A 21,630-nucleotide genomic window follows, 5' to 3' on the forward strand; every position below is an offset into this window, starting at 1 on the left:
TGTATTATTTGGACTGAGGATATCGTCAGGCAGTGGAAAGAGCACTTTGAGGATCCCCTCAACCTGACTGACATGCTCTCCTTTGAGGAGGCAGGGAGAGAAGATTCAGGTGGATGTGGAGCCATGTCTCTCGCAGAAGTCACTAATGTAGTCAAAAAACGTCTCAGTGGCAAGTCACTGGGAGCAGATGAGATTTGCCCTGAGATGCTGAAGTCTCTGGATGTTGTTGGGCTCTCACAGCTGATGTGCCTATACAATGTGCATGGAGGATCATGGTCTTGGATTTGGATGTGCTGATTCTCATTCCAGTTGTTGCACACTTGTCCTCAAACCTGCCCAATGCATGTTGGAGGTCACTGTCTGATGAAGCAAACAGAAACACATCATCCACAAAATGCAAGATGTATTTCTGAGGTCACCAAACTGGACACCCGGCAGTTTCTAACAGCACCTTGAAATACTGTCCATGAACATCTCAAACAGGATTGGTGACAAGGCGCAGGCCTGCTGGAGTCCAGCACCAACATGAGCAGGTCTTTTTCTCCGGTCATAATTGTGGTTTAGGAATATTGTTTTAACACGTAACACAAGACCAATAAAATGACAAATGTGCTGTTTTCAAATCCATATTTACTTCAACAATTACAAAATGCAATCTGAGTCGTGATTAACAGCTTATAGCTATAAACATCTACTTTCTTAAACTTCTTAGCTCCCTTCTTAACCTTAAATCTAATATTTTTCCAGTATTAACATGCCAAAACAACATTCTTCTATCCGTGTTTTAATCCCAAGAACCAAATCCAGCAGTATTAATGTTTCTGCTCCTCTGAGGGAGCTTGTGGCTTTCGTCTGCTTGGTAGCGATCTAACAGAACATCCAAAAAGTCCCGTGTTTTTAAGAACAACTTGAAAAGGCACAGAGACTGGAGCTGTCCTCTGTGCGGTTGGTGTGCAGCTTTTTTGGCATTGCCTGTGGCTCCGCGGCTCATGAGACGGTAGCTTAGAGGGAGAAAGAAAAGCTTTTCTTCTCCAACTGTTTTTATCCTTTTTATATAGTCTATAAAAAACCAACACACATACACACACACACACACACACACACAAAGGAAGGGGAAACTAAAAATGACACAAGAAGCTTTTATTTAATTTTTATAGTATATCTACATGAAGCATATCTGGAACCATTCCCTGAAAAATTCATAATACTTATGAGTCACAATAATATGGAGAGTAAAAAATATCAAGATATTTGAGTCTGTATCTCAGTGGTTTTGACAAAGGAACTCTTTTGATAAGCTGTGTGGGGGAAAATATGTATGAGTGTTAAGGTATGAGTCAGTTTATTTCACAACCATGCAAATAAAAAAAAATTGCTAAGAATTACAATTTAATCCAGAGATCAATTTCAACACAGTTTCTGACACCTACAAGAGAGTAATAACCAGTGGTGGGACAAAGTCACCATCAAGTCACGCTCAAGTCATGAGTCAGCAGGTCCCAAGTCAAGTTTCAAGTCATAATGACCACCAGCTGTTTGCAAGCTGACTTGAGACTTGACTTGGAACTTGCAGATTGATGACTTGAGAATGACTTGACAGTGACTTACTCCCACCTCTGGTAATAATTTCTGTCTATAACACACCTCAAAATACAGTTTCTAAACAGCTGCCTAATTGCGTAGACCTTCTCCATGAATCAGTAGTCTAATGTTTCTTCATTTATGTGTGAAGTTATAACAACAAAACCAATGGGAAACATTGTTAAAATGTTATGGCCCCTTCACACATAACACGACGTTGGCCAAAAAGAAGCAGAAACCGGAAGAACAAAACACGAAATGGGGAACCGCAAAACATTCGTTGGGAGGGACACAGGGTCAGACAGGCCTGCATGATACCGCAGCGACGGTTTCACACACCAGCCACACACCAAAAACAGAAGCACTGCAATTTCTAATATTTAATACAAGTATGATGCTTCTGTTCATCTGTATATGACCCATGGTCATAGACGTACAGTCATGAAATGACATGAATGAAGCAGTGCGCTCTTAATATGTCCACATCTGCTGGCCCTGTGTGTGTGCCCAGCCGGCTCCGTGTGTCCAGTGAGCGGTGCATTGAATTACAGACACTGTGTTATGTGGACCATAGCTCACGTGGGTGACGTGACATTCAGATCGACAGCTGAGTGTCCACATGATCAGATGGTCCTTTTCACCTGGCACAGCCTGCCAATGTGTGCACCCGTGGCAAAGGCGATATATGTTTTTATGTATTTCCACGTGAGGCCAGCAAGCACACGCGTCATGACGTAGAGTTCTAAAGTCACATCCTTCAAAACACGGTACGTGTTCTCCAGCTTTGACTTGTGGGACCAGGGATCTCAACTGCTGCTGCTGTTTGCAGACATGCCCACCTGTTCGTTCAGCCCACAGAACAAAGTGTCACTCTCTGTTTCGTTGTTCTGTGATTATTTATTTTAGTTATTTGTTATGTAATTGTGTATGTAGTTATTTTAGTAATTACTGTATTTATATACTTGTCCTGACTGTGTTCTCTGTGTTTTTAATTTAACACTTCGTGTGCACTAAACTGTCATTCCCACCTGTCAGTGAGTGGCTGGCCGGTGATCAGCTCAGAGGTGCCTTGCTGTGTGCTGTGTGCACTAGAGGTGGCTGGCCGGTCCCCATGTGATGTTGTCTGATATCAGCATGTCATGCAAGTGTGCTTCCCCCCCCACATGTGTTGGGGGGGGAGTAGGGAGCGCGTTACACACGCATGCCACATGTGTTGGGGGATGAAGACGACACTGTGTGTGTTTGTGGGGGAGCTTGGCTTGGCAACGCCACACTCGTGAGGCACTTAGACAATTTTCACAGACAGGTCAAATGTGGTCACTTGCTCTCTACTCTCATGGTGGGAGCACGAATAGCCCCGCCTTTTCTAAGTGTCCAGTGAGTGGTGTTGGATGTTCGTGTGTGGCACCTGCAATTTGGCTGACACTGGCAGAGAGGAGGATCGAATGGGCACTCGCAGGGCATTCGCTGTCTTTTGACCGCTGGTGTGCATGAATGGTTGTCGTGACAGCTGTACAAGGTGTTTGAGGTGGCTCCTTTTTTTCCACGAGTGGCATGCAATTCCTCCTTCGTCCGCCATTCTGCCTCAATCGTGTTATGTGTGAAGGGGCCCTTAAACCTTATTCTGAAATGTCAGCATTGATATTGATATCTCTGGGTCTTCAGCCTTCCAGGTCGTGATATGTCTCTGAAGGAGTCATGAGATCCCTGGACAGAGATGTTAGGCAATGTCAGTGCAGGAAAGTGAAGGTCCAAGTGTTTAGGGTCTTTAGTGTTGGGAAAGTGAAGTACACAGACCCACGACAGGGGGCGTAAATGAACGGCCAATAGGAAGTCTGAATAAATAACATTTTATTCTGCAAATATGCACAGTCACCAAAATATGCTTTTAGTCTGTCAATCAATCTACACAAAAGGTGATGCGTGGGCAGGCCCGAGGGTAGGAGACGCCTATCCAGAGAAGAGCCGGGACCCACGAGGTTCCAACGCCAACGGAGACCTGCAACACAATGGAGCCGCCAAGTCCCCAGGTGGCCACCGCTTCCAGCTGTCAGATCCGGTACTGCTGGCAGGAACAGACACAGGTTAAAGGTGGGTGTGTGTACACCCAGCAAACAGTCAGCAAAAATACAGTTCCTTTCTGGGGGAAAACCTCCACCTCCAAACACAGGAACACAGAGTACGTGCAGTGTCTTATGTATCACTTAATCAAAGTCTGAAGTGAGGAGTGGAGACACCAACTCCTCCAACTTCCACAAACTCAGCTACAAGCTGCAATTGTACAAAAAGTTACGACTGCAAAAAGCTCTGCTGCAAAAACATGTGCGTACGGCACAGAACGGCTGAGTTGGTTTACCTGATGGGTAAGCTGATAACTCGGCAGAGTTGTGGTATCTCTTCCAGGCTTTTATGGGTTGTGATGATGATGATGATGATTACTGACAGCTGTCAGCTCCTGGCTCCTGGTGGACTCCTGCGGCGACTGCGCCCTCTGGTGCCCAAAGCCCGACGACAGGCAGAGCGCCCTCTGGTGTTGGCCAGCAGTACCTCCTCTTTGGGCGGCCCACACAACAGGAACCCCCCCCTCAACGGGTGCGTCCTGGTGCCCGACCAGGGTTGTCGGGATGTCGCTGGTAGAAATCAGCCAGGAGGGCCGGATCCAGGATGAAGCTCCTCTTCATCCAGGAGCGCTCTTCAGGTCCGTACCCCTCCCAATCCACCAGATATTGGAAACCCCGACCCCTCCGGCGAACATCAAGGAGCCTGCGTACCGTCCAAGCAGGCTTGCCGTCGATTATGCGGCAGGAGGCGGCACTGGTCCAGGGGTGCAGAGGTCCGAAGTGTGATATGGCTTAATTTTGGACACATGGAACACGGAGTGGATCTGCACTGAAGCTGGGAGTTTTAGCTTGACTGCAGCTGGACTGATGACTTTGGTGATGGAAAAGGGTCCAGTGTATCTGTCCATAAGCTTAGCTGAGTCCGTGTGCAGAGGGATGTTTTTGGTTGATAGCCAAACCTCCTGCCCGGGCTGGTAAACGGGGGCCGGGGAGCGTCGGCGGTCTGCATGGCTCTTCGCCCTTGTCCGGGCTTTCAGAAGGGCAGAGCGGGCTGTCCGCCACACCCGACAGCACCTTCTGAGATGGGCCTGGACCTCTCCCTCGACTGCTGGGAATAATGGCGGCTGGTACCCCAAACACACCTCGAACGGGGAGAGGCCGGTCGCTGATGATATTTGACTTTTGTGGGCATACTCGATCCAGGCCAGATGTTGACTCCAGGCCGTCAGCTGCGTGGAGGTCTCACAGCGTAAGGCCTGTTCCAAATCTTGATTAGCCCGCTCTGCTTGTCCATTGGTCTGTGGGTGGTACCCGGACTATAGGCTCACAGTGGCCCCCAGTTCCTTGCAGAAACTCCTCCAGACTTGCGACGAGAACTGGGGACCACGATCCGATACGATGTTCATCGGGATACCATGCAGACGCACGACGTGGTGGATCAGGAGGTCTGCAGTCTCGTCGGGAGCTTCGGGAGGGCCATGAAGTGGGCCGCCTTGGAGAACCGGTCCACTATCATCAAGATGGTTGTCATTCCCTGGGACGCAGGGAGGCCCGTGACGAAGTCCAAGCCTATGTGTGACCAGGGGTGTCGAGGCACTGGTAACGGCTGGAGGAGTCCTTTCTGGGTTTGGTGCACAGCCTTGCCCCTGGCGCAGGTGGTACAGGCCCGGACATACTCACGGACATCAGTCTCCATAGACGCCCACCAGAATCGCTGCCGGACCACTGCCATGGTCCTTCGCACCCCCGGATGGCAGGAGAGCTTGGAACCGTGACAGAAGTCCAAGACTGCAGCTCTTGCGTCTGGTGGGACGTACAGTCGGTTCGCTGGTCCACCGCCGGGGTCCGGGTGACGCGTCAGGGCCTCCCTGACGATGTTCTCCACGTCCCACGTGAGGGTGGCGACGATAGCGGACTCCGGTAAGATGGTGGTCTGGTGGATCCGACAGCTCTGTCTTGACCTCCTCTTCATGCACCCGGGACAGTGCGTCAGACCTCTGGTTTTTGGTCCTGGGGCGGTAGGTGATCCGGAAGTCAAAACGTCCGAAAAACAGTGACCAACAGGCTTGCCTGGGGTTCAGACGCTTAGCGGTCTGAATGTACTCCAGGTTCCGATGGTCAGTGAAGACCATGAATGGAACCGCAGCTCCCTCCAACAGATGTCTCCACTTCTCCAGGGCCTCTTTCACCGCCAGGAGCTCCCGATTGCTGACGTCATAGTTCCGCTCTGCCGGGGTCAACCTGCGGGAGAAATAGGCACAAGGGTGGAGAACCTTGTCGGACTCCCTGCTCTGGGACAGCACGGCTCCCATCCCTGAGTCAGAGGCATCCACTTCAACAACAAACTGGCGGTTAGGATCGGGCTGCACCAGAACTGGCGCAGTCGAGAACCGGCATTTCAACTCCCTAAATGCGGCTTCGCACCGATCTGACCAGGTGAAGGGGACTTTTGGGGAGGTCAGGGCTGTAAGGGGACCAACAACCTGACTATAGCCCTTGATGAACCTCCTATTGAAATTTGCGAAGCCGAGGAACTGTTGCAGCTTCCTACGGCTTACCGGTTGGGGCAATCTCTCACCGCCGCTACCTTGGCCGGATCGGGTGCGACGAAGTTGGAGGAGATGATGAACCCCAGGAAGGACAAAGAAGTACGGTGAAACTCGCACTTCTCGCCCTTCACAAACAGCCAGTTCTCTAACAACCGCTGCAGGACCTGACGTACATGCTTAACATGGGTCTCAGGATCCAGGGAGAAGATGAGGATATTGTCCAGGTATACGAAGACGAACCGATGCAGGAAGTCCCGCAAGACATCATTTACCAACGCTTGGAACGTCGCGGGGGCGTTAGTGAGGCCGAACGGCATGACCAGGTACTCAGAATGACCTAACGGGGTGTTAAATGCCGTCTTCCATTTGTCTCCCTTCCGGATCCGAACCAGGTGATAAGCATTCCTAAGATCCAGTTTAGTGAATATTTTGGCTCCATGCAGGGGCGTGAACACTGAGTCCAATAGAGGCAGCGGGTATCGGTTGCGAACCGTAATCTCGTTCAGCCCTCTATAATCAATGCATGGACGGAGTCCGCCGTCCTTCTTGCCCACAAAAAAGAAACCAGCACCTAATGGGGAGGAAGAGTTCTGGATTAACCCGGCAGCTAAAGAGTCCCGAATGTAGGTCTCCATTGATTCGCACTCAGGACGTGAGAGATTGTACAGCCTACTGGATGGATACTCAGTGCCCGGAACCAAATCAATGGCACAATCATACGGTTGTTGCGGGGGAAGCGTGAGTGCCAGATCTTTGCTGAAAACATCAGCAAGATCATGGTACTCATCCGGCACCACCGTAAGATTGGGGGCGACTTGGACCTCCTCTTTAGCATTCTCACCGGGTGGGGCCGAGGATCTTAAACACTCCCGGTGGCAGGTTTCGCTCCATTGAGCCACAACCCCAGTCGGCTAGTCGATCCGGGGATTGTGCTTAATCATCCATGGATAACCCAAAATAATTCTGGAGGTAGATGATGTTACAAAAAACACAATCTCCTCCCTGTGATTTCCAGATACAACCAGTGTTAAGGGCTGTGTCTGGTGTGTTATTATTGGAAGAAGGGTGACATCTAGTGCCCGTACCTTCAAAGATGAAGGAAGGGCCACTAGAGGGAGCCCTACCTCCTTCGCCCATCTACTATCCAGTAGATTCCCCTCTGACACCGTGTCGAGTAGTGCTGGGGCATGAAGGGTTAAATCCCCACAGAGGATTGTGACTGGGAGTCATGTTGATTTACGTGGTTTCCCCTCGTGAGTATTATGACTCACCCTTAGCCCAGTCTCTAAGGGCAAGCGTTGTCGTTTGGGGCAGTTTTTCTGCATGTGCTCAGTCGAGCCACAGTGAAAACACTCTCCACGTGCCAGCCTCCTTTGTCTGTCATTTAATCTCATTTTAGCCCTGCTCGTATCCCTAACATCGTCAGCAGGGGGGGCTGTTGTCATGCGGAGCGCTCTGGCTTTGGAGCGGGGGAGGACGGCGCTGCTTCAGACCCGGAAGGGAGAGGGGCGGCGCTGCCCGGCCACGCCCCTCATCTCGCTAACGTCGACGTTCTTCTAATCGGTTGTCTAACCGTATAACTAGGTTGATAAGCCCGTCTAAATCCCGCGGCTGATCTTTCACCACCAGGTGCTCCTTTAGGGCCGGAGACAGCCCCCTTATAAAGGCGGCGCGGAGCACTACCGCATTCCAGCTGGCTCTCGCTGCTGCAACGCGGAAGTCGACTGAATACTCAGCGGCGCTCCTGTCGGATTGACAGTAGCACATTAGAAGCGGCTTCGCCTCTGTAAGGATGATCAAACACCTGTCGAAACTCCCTGATAAACTCAGTGTACGTCGACAGGAGCCGTGAATTCTGCTCCCAGAGCGCCGTAGCCCAGGCGCGTGCCTTGCCCCGAAGCAAATTAATCACAAAAGCCACCCGGCTGTGGTCTGACACGTACATCACGGGGCGTTGTGAAAAAACGAGCGCGCACTGCATCAGAAAGTCCGCGCACATTTCGACACAACCCCCGTATGGTTCCGGGGGGCTAATGTAAGCTTCGGGAGAAGGGGGGGAGACCCTTGAACCACCATTGGATCATGAGTAGTAAGCAACAGGCCCGCAGGAGGGGTGGCTGCAGCTGCGCCTGACGCGCGCGCCTCTGCCTGAGAGGTGAGAGCCTCCATCCTGCGGGTGAGGTGAATATCCTGCTCGGTTAACAGATCCAACCGAGCCATAAGGTTGGTGAGAATGTGCTGCAGCTCACCCAACTCACCTCCTGGTGGAGCCTGCGCACCTTGCATTTCCATTGGTGGTTCAAACGGTGGTAAACGCCCCTCGGAATCCATGATGTGGCCGAGTTATCCTGTTGGGAAAGTGAAGTACACGGACCCACGACAGGGGGCGTAAATGAATGGCCAATAGGAAGTCCGAATAAATAACAATTTATTCTGCAAATATGCACAATCACCAAAATATGCTTTTAGTCTGTCAATCAATCTACACAAAAGGTGATGCATGGGCAGGCCCGAGGGTAGGAGACGCCTATCCAGAGAAGAGCCGGGACCCACGAGGTTCCACCGCCAACGGAGACCTGCAACACACCGGAGCCGCCAAGTCCCGAGTCCCCAGATGGTCACCGCTTCCAGCTGTCAGATGCGGTACTGCTGGCAGGAACAGACACAGGTTAAAGGTGGGTGTGTGTACACCCAGCAAACAGTCAGCAAAAATACAGTTCCTTTCTGCGGGAAAAACCTCCACCTCCAAACACAGGAACACAGAGTACGTGCAGTGCCTTATGTATCACTTAATCAAAGTCTGAAGTGAGGAATGGAGACGCCAACTCCTCCAACTTCCACAAACTCGGCTACAAGCTGCAAGTGTACTAAAAGTTACGACTGCAAAAAGCTCTGCTGCAAAAACGTGTGCGTACGGCACAGAACGGCTGAGTTGGTTTACCTGACGGGTAAGCTGATAACTCGGCAGAGTTGTGGTGTCTCTTCCAGGCTTTTATGGGTTGTGATGATGATGATTACTGACAGCTGTCAGCTCCTGGCTCCTGGTGGACTCCTGCGGTGACTGCGCCCTCTGGTGCCCGAAGCCCGACGACAGGCAGGGCGCCCTCTGGTGTTGGCCAGCAGTACCTCCTCTTCGGGCGGCCCACACAACATTTAGGGTGCTTCCTGTCTTATTGTATGGTTGTGAGGGGTTGGATGTTAACTTGTGACCTAAGGTGGTTTGGCGGGTCTCTGTGGCGGGTGTTTAACTGCCATAGAGATGACTGTGTCAGTTGAGTGGTGAGTTTGGGAGACTTAGATGTGGTATATCACTTGCATCATTAAAGAACATCACCTCCAATATTTTAGCCATGTTAGCGCAGTTCTCCATTTACCTTTAGGGGAGTAGAATATTTGTTTTACAGTTTGAGTTCATCTTTTGTTAGGTAGCTCGGTTCACAAAATACATCCAGACAAATGTATTTATTAAAAGATTAGTTGTTTTAAGACAGGGATTGTGTCAGCAAATAGGGCAGTGTGGTGGCTAAGCAGTTAGTGTGTTTCCTTCCAAAGCAGGAGGCTTCCTGGTCCCGGACATCCAGTGTAAAATTTGTGCCAAATCAATAGGCAGATCCATATCAGATCAGCTGGAGTGACCCAGAGTGAAAAAAAAAATTAAAAGCTGAAAGAACTATTGTTATTGGCAGATAATGAAGACTACAGTATCGGGCAAGAAAAAACGGCATCATGCCATCCTTAATGATAACTAATTTGGTAAGATTATAATACGGAGCCATATTTGAAGCTATGGCACAACATTGGTGTGCACATTTGACATGAACATTATCTGTGATATGAGGTTGCAAAGTGAAGCATAATTGTTCGTGATGGAAAAATCCCACAATATGGCAGCATGGTGGCTTAGGGGTTAGCACTGTTGCCTCACAGCAAGAAGGTTACTGGATGGATTCCCACCTGTGGCCTTTCTGTGAGGAGTTTGCTTATTTTCCCCTTGTTTGTGTGGGTTTCCTCCGGGTGCTCCGGTTTCCTCCCACATTTAAAGACATGCAGGTTAGGTGAATTGGAAACTTCATAATTGCCCAGGTCTCCCTTGCAAAAGAGATCTTGATCTCAGTGGGACTAACCTGGTTAAATCAAGGTTAAAATAAAAATATCACCCCATCTCAGATACAAGCGACATCATAAGCAATAAAATATGCAGTAAGCGTGAATTGAAAGCAACCGTTAAACAAAATATGAGTAGACACTCCGAAAAACACAAAACCTCAACTTACTTCACTGCTTCACCTCAGGGAGCGTTGGTGTCCACTCTGCACTCTGACAGGTTAGTGCTAAATCATTAATGCCCTGGAAGTTTCTTGCTTGCCTCTACTGGTGGTTGGCTCTCACTGTGGTATTGTATCACTTCCTGTTCCAGAGCACAGCGGTGCTTTGCTGTATCTGTTAGCTGTTTAATCTGCGTAGTTAGATTGATCTAGATAATGATTTGTTTCACAGTGTAATCTTCATGTGCCTTAACTAAAGCACTCCCTCTGCTGAATCACCTCTAAATTATTTACACATTATTCACTTTGTGTGTTTTTAGGAATCCGCTAGCTTAGCGCAGCTACTAGCTCTTAGCCAGTTTAGCATGGCAGCTTCTCCTGTCTCTCCCGCACTTTTCTGCTCTGGGTGTGAAATGTGTAGTTGTTCCTTGGCCTCCTTTAGCAGTAATGGTACTTGTAATAAGTGTAGCTTATTCGTAGCTTTGGAGGCCAGGCTGGGTGAATTGGAGATTCAGCTCCGCACCTGGGAAAATCCTACAGCTAGCCAGGCCCCTGTACTTGGTGCGGACCAAGGTAGGTTAGCCGCCGTTAGCTGTCCCTCAGCAGATCCCGAGCAGCCGGGAAAGCAGGCCGGCTGGGTGACTGTGAGGAGGAAGCGTAGTCCTAAACAGAAGCCCCCTGTACACCACCAACCCGTTCACATCTCTAACCATTTTTCCCCACTCGGCAACACACCCACCGAGGAACAAACTCTGGTTAATGGCGACTCTGTTTTGAGAAATGTGAAGTTAGCGACACCAGCAACCATAGTCAATTGTCTTCCGGGGGCCACAGCAGGCGACATTGAAGGAAATTTGAAACTGCTGGCTAAGGCTAAGTGTAAATTTGGTAAGATTGTAATTCACGTCGGCAGTAATGACACCAGGTTACGCCAATCGAAGGTCACTAAAATTAACATTGAATCGGTGTGTAACTTTGCAAAAACAATGTCGGACTCTGTAGTTTTCTCTGGGCCCCTCCCCAATCGGACCGGGAGTGACATGTTTAGCCGCATGTTCTCCTTGAATTGCTGGCTGTCTGAGTGGTGTCCCAGAAATGAGGTTGGCTTCATAGATAATTGGCAAAGCTTCTGGGGAAAACCTGGTCTTGTTAGGAGAGACGGCATCCATCCCACTTTGGATGGAGCAGCTCTCATTTCTAGAAATCTGGCCAGTTTTATTAAACCCTCCAAACTGTGACTATCCAGGGTTGGGACCAGGGTTGGGACCAGAGTTGTAGTCTTACACACCTCTCTGCAGCTTCTCTCCCCCTGCCATCCCCCCAGTACCCCATCCCCGTAGAGACGGTGCCTGCTCCCAGACCACCAACAACCAGTAAAAATCTATTTAAGCATAAAAATTCAAAAAGAAAAAATAATATAGCACCTTCAACTGCACCACAGACTAAAACAGTTAAATGTGGTTTAATAAATATTAGGTCTCTCTCTTCTAAGTCCCTGTTAGTAAATGATATAATAATTGATCAACATATTGATTTATTCTACCTTACAGAAACCTGGTTACAGCAGGATGAATATGTTAGTTTAAATGAGTCAACACCCCCGAGTCACACTAACTGTCAGAATGCTCGTAGCACGGGCCGAGGGGGAGGATTAGCAGCAATCTTCCACTCCAGCTTATTAATTAATCAAAAACCCACACAGAGCTTTAATTCATTTGAAAGCTTGACTCTTGTCCATCCAAATTGGAAGTCCCAAAAAAACATTTTTATTTGTTGTTATCTATCATCCACCTGGTCGTTACTGTGAGTTTCTCTGTGAATTTTCAGACCTTTTGTCTGACTTAAATGCTTAGCTCAGATAAGATAATTATAGTGGGCGATTTTAACATCCACATAGATGCTGAGAATGACAGCCTCAGCACTGCATTTAATCTATTATTAGACTCAATTGGCTTCGCTCAAAATGTAAATGAGTCCACCCACCACTTTAACCATAATTTAGATCTTGTTCTGACTTATGGTATGGAAATTGAAGACTTAACAGTATTCCCTGAAAACCCCCTTCTGTCTCATCATTTCTTAATAACATTTACATTTACTTTAATGGACTACCCAGCAGTGGGGAATAAGTTTCATTACAGTAGAAGTCTTTCAGAAAGCGCTGTAACTAGGTTTAAGGATATGATTCCTTCTTTATGTTCCCCAATGCCATATACCAACACAGTGCAGAGTAGCTTCCTAAACTCTGTGAGTGAGATAGATTATCTCGTCAATAGTTTTACATCCTCGTTGAGCACAACTTTGGATGCTGTAGCTCCTCTGAAAAAGAGAGCCTTAAATCAGAAGTGCCTGACTCCGTGGTATAACTCACAAACTCGCAGCTTAAAGCAGATAACCCGTAAGTTGGAGAGGAAATGGCGTCTCACTAATTTAGAAGATCTTCACTTAGCCTGGAAAAAGTCTGTTGCTCTATAAAAAAGCCCTCCGTAAAGCTAGGACATCTTACTACTCATCACTAATTGAAGGAAGTAAGAACAACCCCAGGTTTCTTTTCAGCACTGTAGCCAGGCTGACAAAGAGTCAGAGCTCTATTGAGTCGAGTATTCCTTTAACTTTAACTAGTACTGACTTCATGACTTTCTTTGCTAATAAAATTTTAACTATTACAGAAAAAATTACTCATAACCATATCGTTATCTTTGGCTGCTTTCAGTAATGCTGGTATTTGGTTAGACTCTTTCTCTCCGATTGTTCTGAGTTATTTTCATTAGTTACTTCCTCCAAACCATCAACATGTCTATTAGACCCCATTCCTACCAGGCTACCATCTTAAATATGATCAATCTATCTTTATTAGTTGGCTATGTACCACAGGCTTTTAAGGTGGCAGTAATTAAACCATTACTTAAAAAGCCATCACTTGACCCAGCTATCTTAGCTAATTATAGGCCAATCTCCAACCTTCCTTTTCTCTCAAAAATTCTTGAAAGGGTAGTTGTAAAACAGCTAACTGATCATCTGCAGAGGAATGGTCTATTTGAAGAGTTTCAGTCAGGTTTTAGAATTCATCATAGTACAGAAACAGCATTAGTGAAGGTTACTGTCTTATGGCCTCAGACAGTGGACTCATCTCTGTGCTTGTCCTGTTAGACCTCAGTGCTGCTTTTGATACTGTTGACCATAAAATTTTATTACAGAGATTAGAGCATGCCATAGGTATTAAAGGCACTGCGCTGCGGTGGTTTAAATCATATTTATCTAATAGATTACAATTTGTTCATGTAAATGGGGAGTCTTCTTCACAGACTAAGATTAATTATGGAATTCCACAAGGTTCTGTGCTAGGACCGATTTTATTCACTTTATACATGCTTCCCTTTGGCAGTATTATTAGAAAGCATTGCTTAAATTTTCATTGTTACGCAGATGATACCCAGCTTTATCTATCCATGAAGCCAGAGGACACACACCAATTAGTTAAACTGCAGGAATGTCTTACAGACATAAAGACATGGATGACCTCTAATTTCCTGCTTTTAAACTCAGATAAAACTGAAGTTATTGTACTTGGCCCCACAAATCTTAGAAACATGGTGTCTAACCAGATCCTTACTCTGGATGGCATTACCCTGACCTCTAGTAATACTGTGAGAAATCTTGGAGTCATTTTTGATCAGGATATGTCCTTCAATGCGCATATTAAGCAAATATGTAGGACTGCTTTTTTGCATTTGCGCAATATCTCTAAAATTAGAAAGGTCTTGTCTCAGAGTCATGCTGAAAAACTAATTCATGCATTTATTTCCTCTAGGCTGGACTACTGTAATTCATTATTATCAGGTTGTCCTAAAAGTTCCCTGAAAAGCCTTCAGTTAATTCAAAATGCTGCAGCTAGAGTACTGACGGGGACTAGAAGGAGAGAGCATATTTCACCCATATTGGCCTCTCTTCATTGGCTTCCTGTTAATTCTAGAATAGAATTTAAAATTCTTCTTCTTACTTATAAGGTTTTGAATAATCAGGTCCCATCTTATCTTAGGGACCTCATAGTACCATATCACCCCAATAGAGCGCTTCACTCTCAGACTGCAGGCTTACTTGTAGTTCCTAGGGTTTTTAAGAGTAGAATGGGAGGCAGAGCCTTCAGCTTTCAGGCTCCTCTCCTGTGGAACAAGCTCCCAATTCGGATCAGGGAGACAGACACCCTCTCCACTTTTAAGATTAGGCTTAAAACTTTCCTTTTTGCTAAAGCTCATAGTTAGGGCTGGATCGGGTGACCCTGAACCATCCCTTAGTTATGCTGCTATAGACTTAGACTGCTGGGGGGTTCCCATGATGCACTGAGTGTTTCTTTCTCTTTTTGCTCTGTATGCACCACTCTGCATTTAATCATTAGTGATTGATCTCTGCTGTCTTCCACAGCATGTCTTTTTCCTGATTCTCTCCCCTCAGCCCCAACCAGTCCCAGCAGAAGACTGCCCCTCCCTAAGCCTGGTTCTGCTGGAGGTTTCTTCCTGTTAAAAGGGAGTTTTTCCTTCCCACTGTCGCCAAGTGCTTGCTCACAGGGGGTCGTTTTGACCGTTGGGGTTTTTCTGTAATTATTTTATGGCTTTTGCCTTACAATATAAAGTGTTGGGAAGGTGTCGTAACACGGACCCACAACAGGGGGCGCAAATGAACAGACAATGGATAAGACAAAGAGTAACAATTTAATGTTGTGAAACACACAACTGGATACAGACAAAGATACAATGCCAATTACACACAAAGTGACGTGCGGGCAGGCTCGAAGATAGGAGACCTCTGGCGATCGAAGAGCCAGGACCCACACGGCTTCCACCACCAACGGCCTGAAGAACACCGGAGCCGCCAAGTCCTGAGTCCCCAGGTGGTCACCGTCTTCTGTTGCAGACCCTGGTACTGCTGGCAGAAGATGAAAAACAGTCAATGGTGAGTGTGTATCCACACACCCAGTACTCCTTCACCTACAGATCTTCAAGGAGGGAAAACCTCCAACTCCAGAAACAATTTCACCCGTGCAGCTCCTGTTAGTCTCGTCCCTGGATGGAGTGAGAGGCGAAGAACGTCGCCCTCCCACTATCCGCCAATCCAGCTTCAGACAGAGCCCGCAGGAACACGGCTGCACACAGAACAATGTTAGATACAACGATAATCACAGCAGAGAAGGTTACCTTAGACGGTAGCTGATTTCTCGGCGAGGAGGTGGAGTAATAATCCGGCTTTTGTAGGGACGGTGGTGATTGGTGACAGCTGGTGTAAATGAGTGACAGCTGTCACTCTCTGTCTCGGCGCCCTCTCATGCTTGAAGCCCACACTCCAAGCAGGGTGCCGACTGGTGGTGGTGGGCCAGCAGTACCTCCTCTTCAGCGGCCCACACAACAGGACCCGCCCAGGCTTGTCCGGGTGTCGGCGGTAGAAATCGGCCAGGAGGGCCGGGTCCAGGATGAAGTTCCTCTTCACCCAGGAGCGTTCTTCGGGTCCGTACCCCTCCCAGTCCACCAGATATTGAAAACCCCAGCCCTTCCGACGGACGTCCAGGAGCCGACGAACAGTCCATGCCGGCTCCCCGTCGATGATACGGGCAGGAGGTGTTACGGGTCCAGGGGTGCAGAGTGGTGAGGCGTGGTATGGTTTAATCTGGAGACATGAAACACTGGGTGAATCCGCAGTGAAGCTAGGAGTTTCAGCTTCACTGCGGCCGGGCTGAGGATCTTAACTATAGGAAAAGGTCCGATGAACCGGTCTTTGAGTTTCTGTGATTCAACCTGAAGTGGGATGTCCTTAGTTGACAACCACACCTCCTGCCCAGGCTGGTATGTAGGGGCCGGGGAATGCCGGCGATCTGCATGGGCCTTAGCCCTTGTCCTGGCCTGCAACAGGGCAGAACGGGCGGTCCGCCACCCCCTGGCGGCACTTCCGCAGGTGAGCCTGGACCGAGGGGACCCCGACCTCTCCCTCCACAAGTGGGAACAATGGGGGCTGATACCCCAAACACGCCTCAAAAGGGGAGAGACCGGTAGCAGATGAGACTTGGCTATTGTGGGTGTACTCGATCCAGGCCAGATGGTCACTCCAAGCCGCCGGATGCGCGGAGGTTACGCAGCGGAGGGCCTGTTCCAACTCCTGGTTCGCCCGCTCTGCCTGGCCGTTCGTCTGTGGGTGATACCCAGATGAGAGACTCACGGTGGCCCCCAGTTCCTTACAAAAACTCCTCCAGACCTGCGAGGAGAACTGGGGACCACGATCCGAAACGATGTCCGATGGTATCCCATGCAGACGCATGACGTGGTGGACCAGGAGGTCTGCTGTCTCCTGGGCCGTCGGGAGCTTCGAGAGGGCCACAAAGTGGGCCGCCTTGGAGAACCGGTCCACTATCGTGAGGATGACGGTGTTGCCCTGGGACGGCGGGAGGCCCGTGACGAAGTCCAGGCCGATGTGAGACCAGGGGCGATGAGGCACAGGCAGGGGCTGGAGGAGGCCCCTGATCTTATGATGATCTGCCTTGCCCCTAGCACAGGTGGTACAGGCCTGGACATAGTCCTGGACGTCGGCTTCCAGTGACGCCCACCAGAAGCGCTGCTGGACCACTGCCACGGTCCTATGCACTCCGGGATGACAGGAGAGCTTGGATCCGTGGCAGAAGTCCAAGACGGCAGCCCTTGCTTCTGGTGGGACGTAGAGTCTGTTCTTAGGACCGTTCCCCGGGTCCGGGTTCCTTGCCAGGTCCTCCCGGACGGTCTTCTCTACGTCCCATGTGAGGGTGGCCACGACAGTGGACTCGGGAACGATGGTCTCGATGGGGTCTGACAGCTCGGCCTTGGCTTCCTCTTCGTGCACCTGGGACAGTGCGTCGGATCGTTGGTTCCTAGTCCCGGGACGGTAGGTGTTCCGGAAGTCAAAGCGTCCGAAGAACAGGGACCAGCGGGCTTGCCTGGGGTTCAGCCGCTTGGCGGTCCGGATGTACTCCAGGTTCCGATGGTCCGTGAAAACCGTGAAAGGCACCGTAGCTCCCTCCAACAGGTGTCTCCACTCTTCAAGAGCCTCCTTCACCGCGAGGAGTTCCCGATTGCCCACATCATAGTTGCGTTCAGCGGGGGTCAACCTGCGGGAAAAGTAGGCACATGGATGGAGAACCTTGTTGGACTCCCCGCTCTGGGACAGAACGGCTCCTATCCCTGAGTCAGATGCGTCCACCTCCACTATGAACTGGCGAGTAGGATCAGGCTGCACCAGAACTGGTGCAGACGAAAACCGGCATTTCAACTCCCTAAACGCGGCTTCGCACCGATCCGACCAGGTGAAGGGGACTTTAGTGGAGGTCAGGGCAGTCAGGGGGCTAACAACCTGACTGTAACCTTTAATGAACCTCCGGTAGAAATTTGCAAAGCCGAGGAACTGTTGCAGCTTCCTACGGCTTGTTGGTTGGGGCCAATCTCTCACCGCCGCAACCTTGGCCGGATCCGGGGCGACGGAGTTGGAGGAGATGATAAACCCCAGGAAGGACAAAGACCTGCGGTGGAACTCACACTTCTCGCCCTTCACAAACAACCGGTTTTCTAGTAACCGCTGCAGGACCTGACGTACATGCTGGACATGACTCTCAGGGTCCGGAGAAAAGATGAGTATATCATCCAGATATACGAAGACAAACCGGTGCAGGAAGTCCCGCAAGACGTCATTAACCAATGCTTGGAACGTCGCGGGGGCATTAGTGAGGCCGAACGGCATGACCAGGTACTCAAAATGACCTAACGGGGTGTTAAATGCCGTCTTCCATTCGTCTCCCTTCCGGATCCGAACCAGGTGGTACGCATTCCTAAGATCTAGTTTGGTGAACATTTTGGCTCCATGCAGGGGCGTGAACACCGAATCCAACAGGGGCAACGGGTATCGATTGCGAACCGTAATCTCGTTCAGCCCTTTGTAGTCAATGCATGGCCGGAGTCCGCCGTCTTTTTTACCCACAAAAACGAAACCCGCACCCATCGGGGAGGTGGAGTTCCGAATCAACCCAGCGGCTAAGGAGTCCCGGATGTAGGTCTCCATCGATTCGCGTTCCGGACGTGAGAGGTTGTACAATCTACTGGACGGGTACTCAGCGCCCGGGATCAAATCGATGGCACAATCGTACGGTCGGTGCGGGGGAAGAGTGAGTGCGAGATCTTTGCTGAAGACGTCAGCAAGATCGTGGTACACCTCGGGCACCGCCGTCAGATTGGGGGGGACTTTGACCTCCTCTTTAGCTGTGATTCCGGGTGGAACCGAGGATCCAAGACACTCCCGGTGGCAGGTTTTGCTCCACTGCGTCACCACCCCAGACGCCCAATCAATCCACGGATTGTGCTTCACCATCCATGGAAATCCCAGAATCACTCGGGAGGTAGAAGGTGTCACAAAAAACACGATCTCCTCCCCTGTGATTCCCAGACACAACCAAGGTCACAGGCTGTGTCTGATGTGTAATTAACGGGAGTAGAGTGCCATCTAGTGCTCGCACCTTCAATGGTGAAGGCAGAGCCACCAGAGGAAGCCCTACTTCCCTGGCCCATCTGCTATCCAGCAGATTCCCTTCTGACCCCGTGTCTACCAGTGCTGGGGCGTGAAGGGTTAAATCCCTACTCAGGATTGTTACTGGGATTCGTGCTGATTTATGGGTTTTCCCCGTGTACATATTATGGCCCACCCTTAACCCAGTTCCTAAGCATGGGCGTTGGAGTTTGATTGTTTGGGGCAGTCTTTTAACCTGTGCTCACAAGAGCCACAGAAAAAACACTCCCCGCGGGCCAGCCTCCTTTGTCTGATATTTGATTTTAATTTGGCCCTGCTCGTGTCCATAGCTTCGTCAGCAGGGGGAGCTGTTGCCACACGGAGCCCTCTGGCAGTGGAACGTGGGGACGACGACACCCTTTCGGACCCGGAGGAAAGAGGGATGGCTTGAGCCCGACCACGTCCCCCGGCCTGCTCCCGACGGTGTTCATTCAACCGGTTGTCTAAGCGTATAACCAAATTGATAAGCCCGTCGAAATCTTGCGGTTCCTCCTTAGCCAGCAGATGCTCCTTCAGGACCGGAGACAGTCTGTTTACGAAGGCGGCGCGGAGCGCAACATTATTCCAGCCGGACCTCGCAGCCGCGATGCGGAAGTCGACTGCATAATCAGCTGCGCTCCGGTGCCCCTGTCTCATTGACAGCAGCACGCTCGAGGCGGTCTCGCCTCTGTTGGGATGATCAAACACCTGTTTGAATTCCCATACAAACCCAGCGTATGACGTCAGGAGCCACAAATTCTGTTCCCAAAGCGCCGTAGCCCAGGCGCGTGCCTCACCTCGAAGCAAATTAATCACATAAGCCACCCGGCTGGCATCTGATGTGTACATAACTGGACGCTGTGCAAAAACGAGCGAACACTGCATTAAGAAGTCTGCGCACGTTTTGACACAGCCTCCGTACGGTTCTGGAGGGCTTATGTAAGCTTCAGGGGACGGTGGGGGGGTTTGTTGAACGGCCAGTGGAACGTCTGTCTGTGGCCCAGAGCCAGCAGGAGGAGTCACTGCAGCAGCGCTCGAGTCGCGCGCTTCCACTCTGGCGGTGAGAGCCTCCACCCTCCGATTGAGGACTGCATTCTGCTCGGCTACCAGATTTAACTGAGCGGTGAAAGCGGTAAGGATTTGCTGCAGATCACTTACCACGCCTCTTGCTGACGCCTGCGCTCCTTGTTCTCCCATTGGCTGTTCAAGTTGTGGTTGACGCCCCTCGGGATCCATGACGAATGGCCGAGAAATCCTGTTGGGAAGGTGTCGTAACACGGACCCACAACAGGGGGCGCAAATGAACGGACAATGGATAAGACAAAGAGTAACAATTTAATGTTGTGAAACGCACAACTGGATACAGACAAAGATACAATGCCAATTAAACACAAGGTGACGTGCGGGCAGGCTCGAAGATAGGAGACCTCTGGCGATCGAAGAGCCGGGACCCACACAGCTTCCACCACCAACGGCCTGAAGAACACCGGAGCCGCCAAGTCCTGAGTCCCCAGGTGGTCACCGTCTTCTGTTGCAGACCCTGGTACTGCTGGCAGAAGATGAAAAACAGTCAATGGTGAGTGTGTATCCACACACCCAGTAATCCTTCACCTACAGATCTTCAAGGAGGGAAAACCTCCACCTCCAGAAACAATTTCACCCGTGCAGCTCCTGTTAGTCTCGTCCCTGGATGGAGTGAGAGGCGAAGAACGTCGCCCTCCCACTATCCGCCAATCCAGCTTCAGACAGAGCCCGCAGGAACACGGCTGCACACAGAACAATGTTAGATACAACGATAATCACAGCAGAGAAGGTTACCTTAGATGGTAGCTGATTTCTCGGCGAGGAGGTGGAGTAATAATCCGGCTTTTGTAGGGACAGTGGTGATTGGTGACAGCTGGTGTAAATGAGTGACAGCTGTCACTCTCTGTCTCGGTGCCCTCTCATGCTTGAAGCCCGCACTCCAAGCAGGGCGCCGACTGGTGGTGGTGGGCCACCAGTACCTCCTCTTCAGCGGCCCACACAACATAAAGCGCCTTGGGGCAACTGTTTGTTGTGATTTGGCGCTATATAAATAAAATTGATTTGATTTTGATTTGAAATCCTTTCACTCTTGTCCACTTTCTCAATACCACAGGGCTGTGTGTCAACCTGTCGCCCTCCTGTTTAAAGGGAAGGATGTGCCACTCTGATTGATTGTTCACTATTATGTTAAGACTACAACACGCCAATTCCAAAGTGAACATGATAAATCCAACCCGTTTGCCCCCAACACCTGGATTTGTGTTGGTATTTGCCACCATTTAAAGGGCAGTGTGCTCTCAGACATGCCCCAAATGGATTTGCACCCTCTGGGCAGCTTGTTTTTGCATCCCCAGTGAAGATAGCACCCTTTCTCAGTATTACAGCTTTGTTCATTGCACTTACGAGGTCTATTAGAAAAGTATCCGACCTTATTATTTTTTCAAAAACCATATGGATTTGAATCACGTGTGATTACATCAGACATGCTTGAACCCTTGTGGGCATGCGAGAGTTTTTTCACGCCTGTCGGTTACGTCATTCGCCTGTGGGCAGGCTTTGAGTGAGGAGTCGTCCACCCGCTCGTCGATTTTTTTCATTGTTTAG

General features: G+C 49.8%; 1 protein-coding gene across 1 annotated transcript in view; it reads left to right on the forward strand.

Moving 5' to 3' along the window:
- Positions 1 to 21,630, forward strand: part of nkd1 (NKD inhibitor of WNT signaling pathway 1) — a 173,472-nt gene that overhangs the window by 124,805 nt on the left and 27,037 nt on the right. The gene's annotated exons all lie outside the window — the stretch shown is intronic.

The sequence above is a fragment of the Thalassophryne amazonica genome, chromosome 2, assembly GCF_902500255.1.
Source record: "Thalassophryne amazonica chromosome 2, fThaAma1.1, whole genome shotgun sequence".
In the NCBI taxonomy this organism is placed as follows: Eukaryota; Metazoa; Chordata; class Actinopteri; order Batrachoidiformes; family Batrachoididae; genus Thalassophryne; species Thalassophryne amazonica.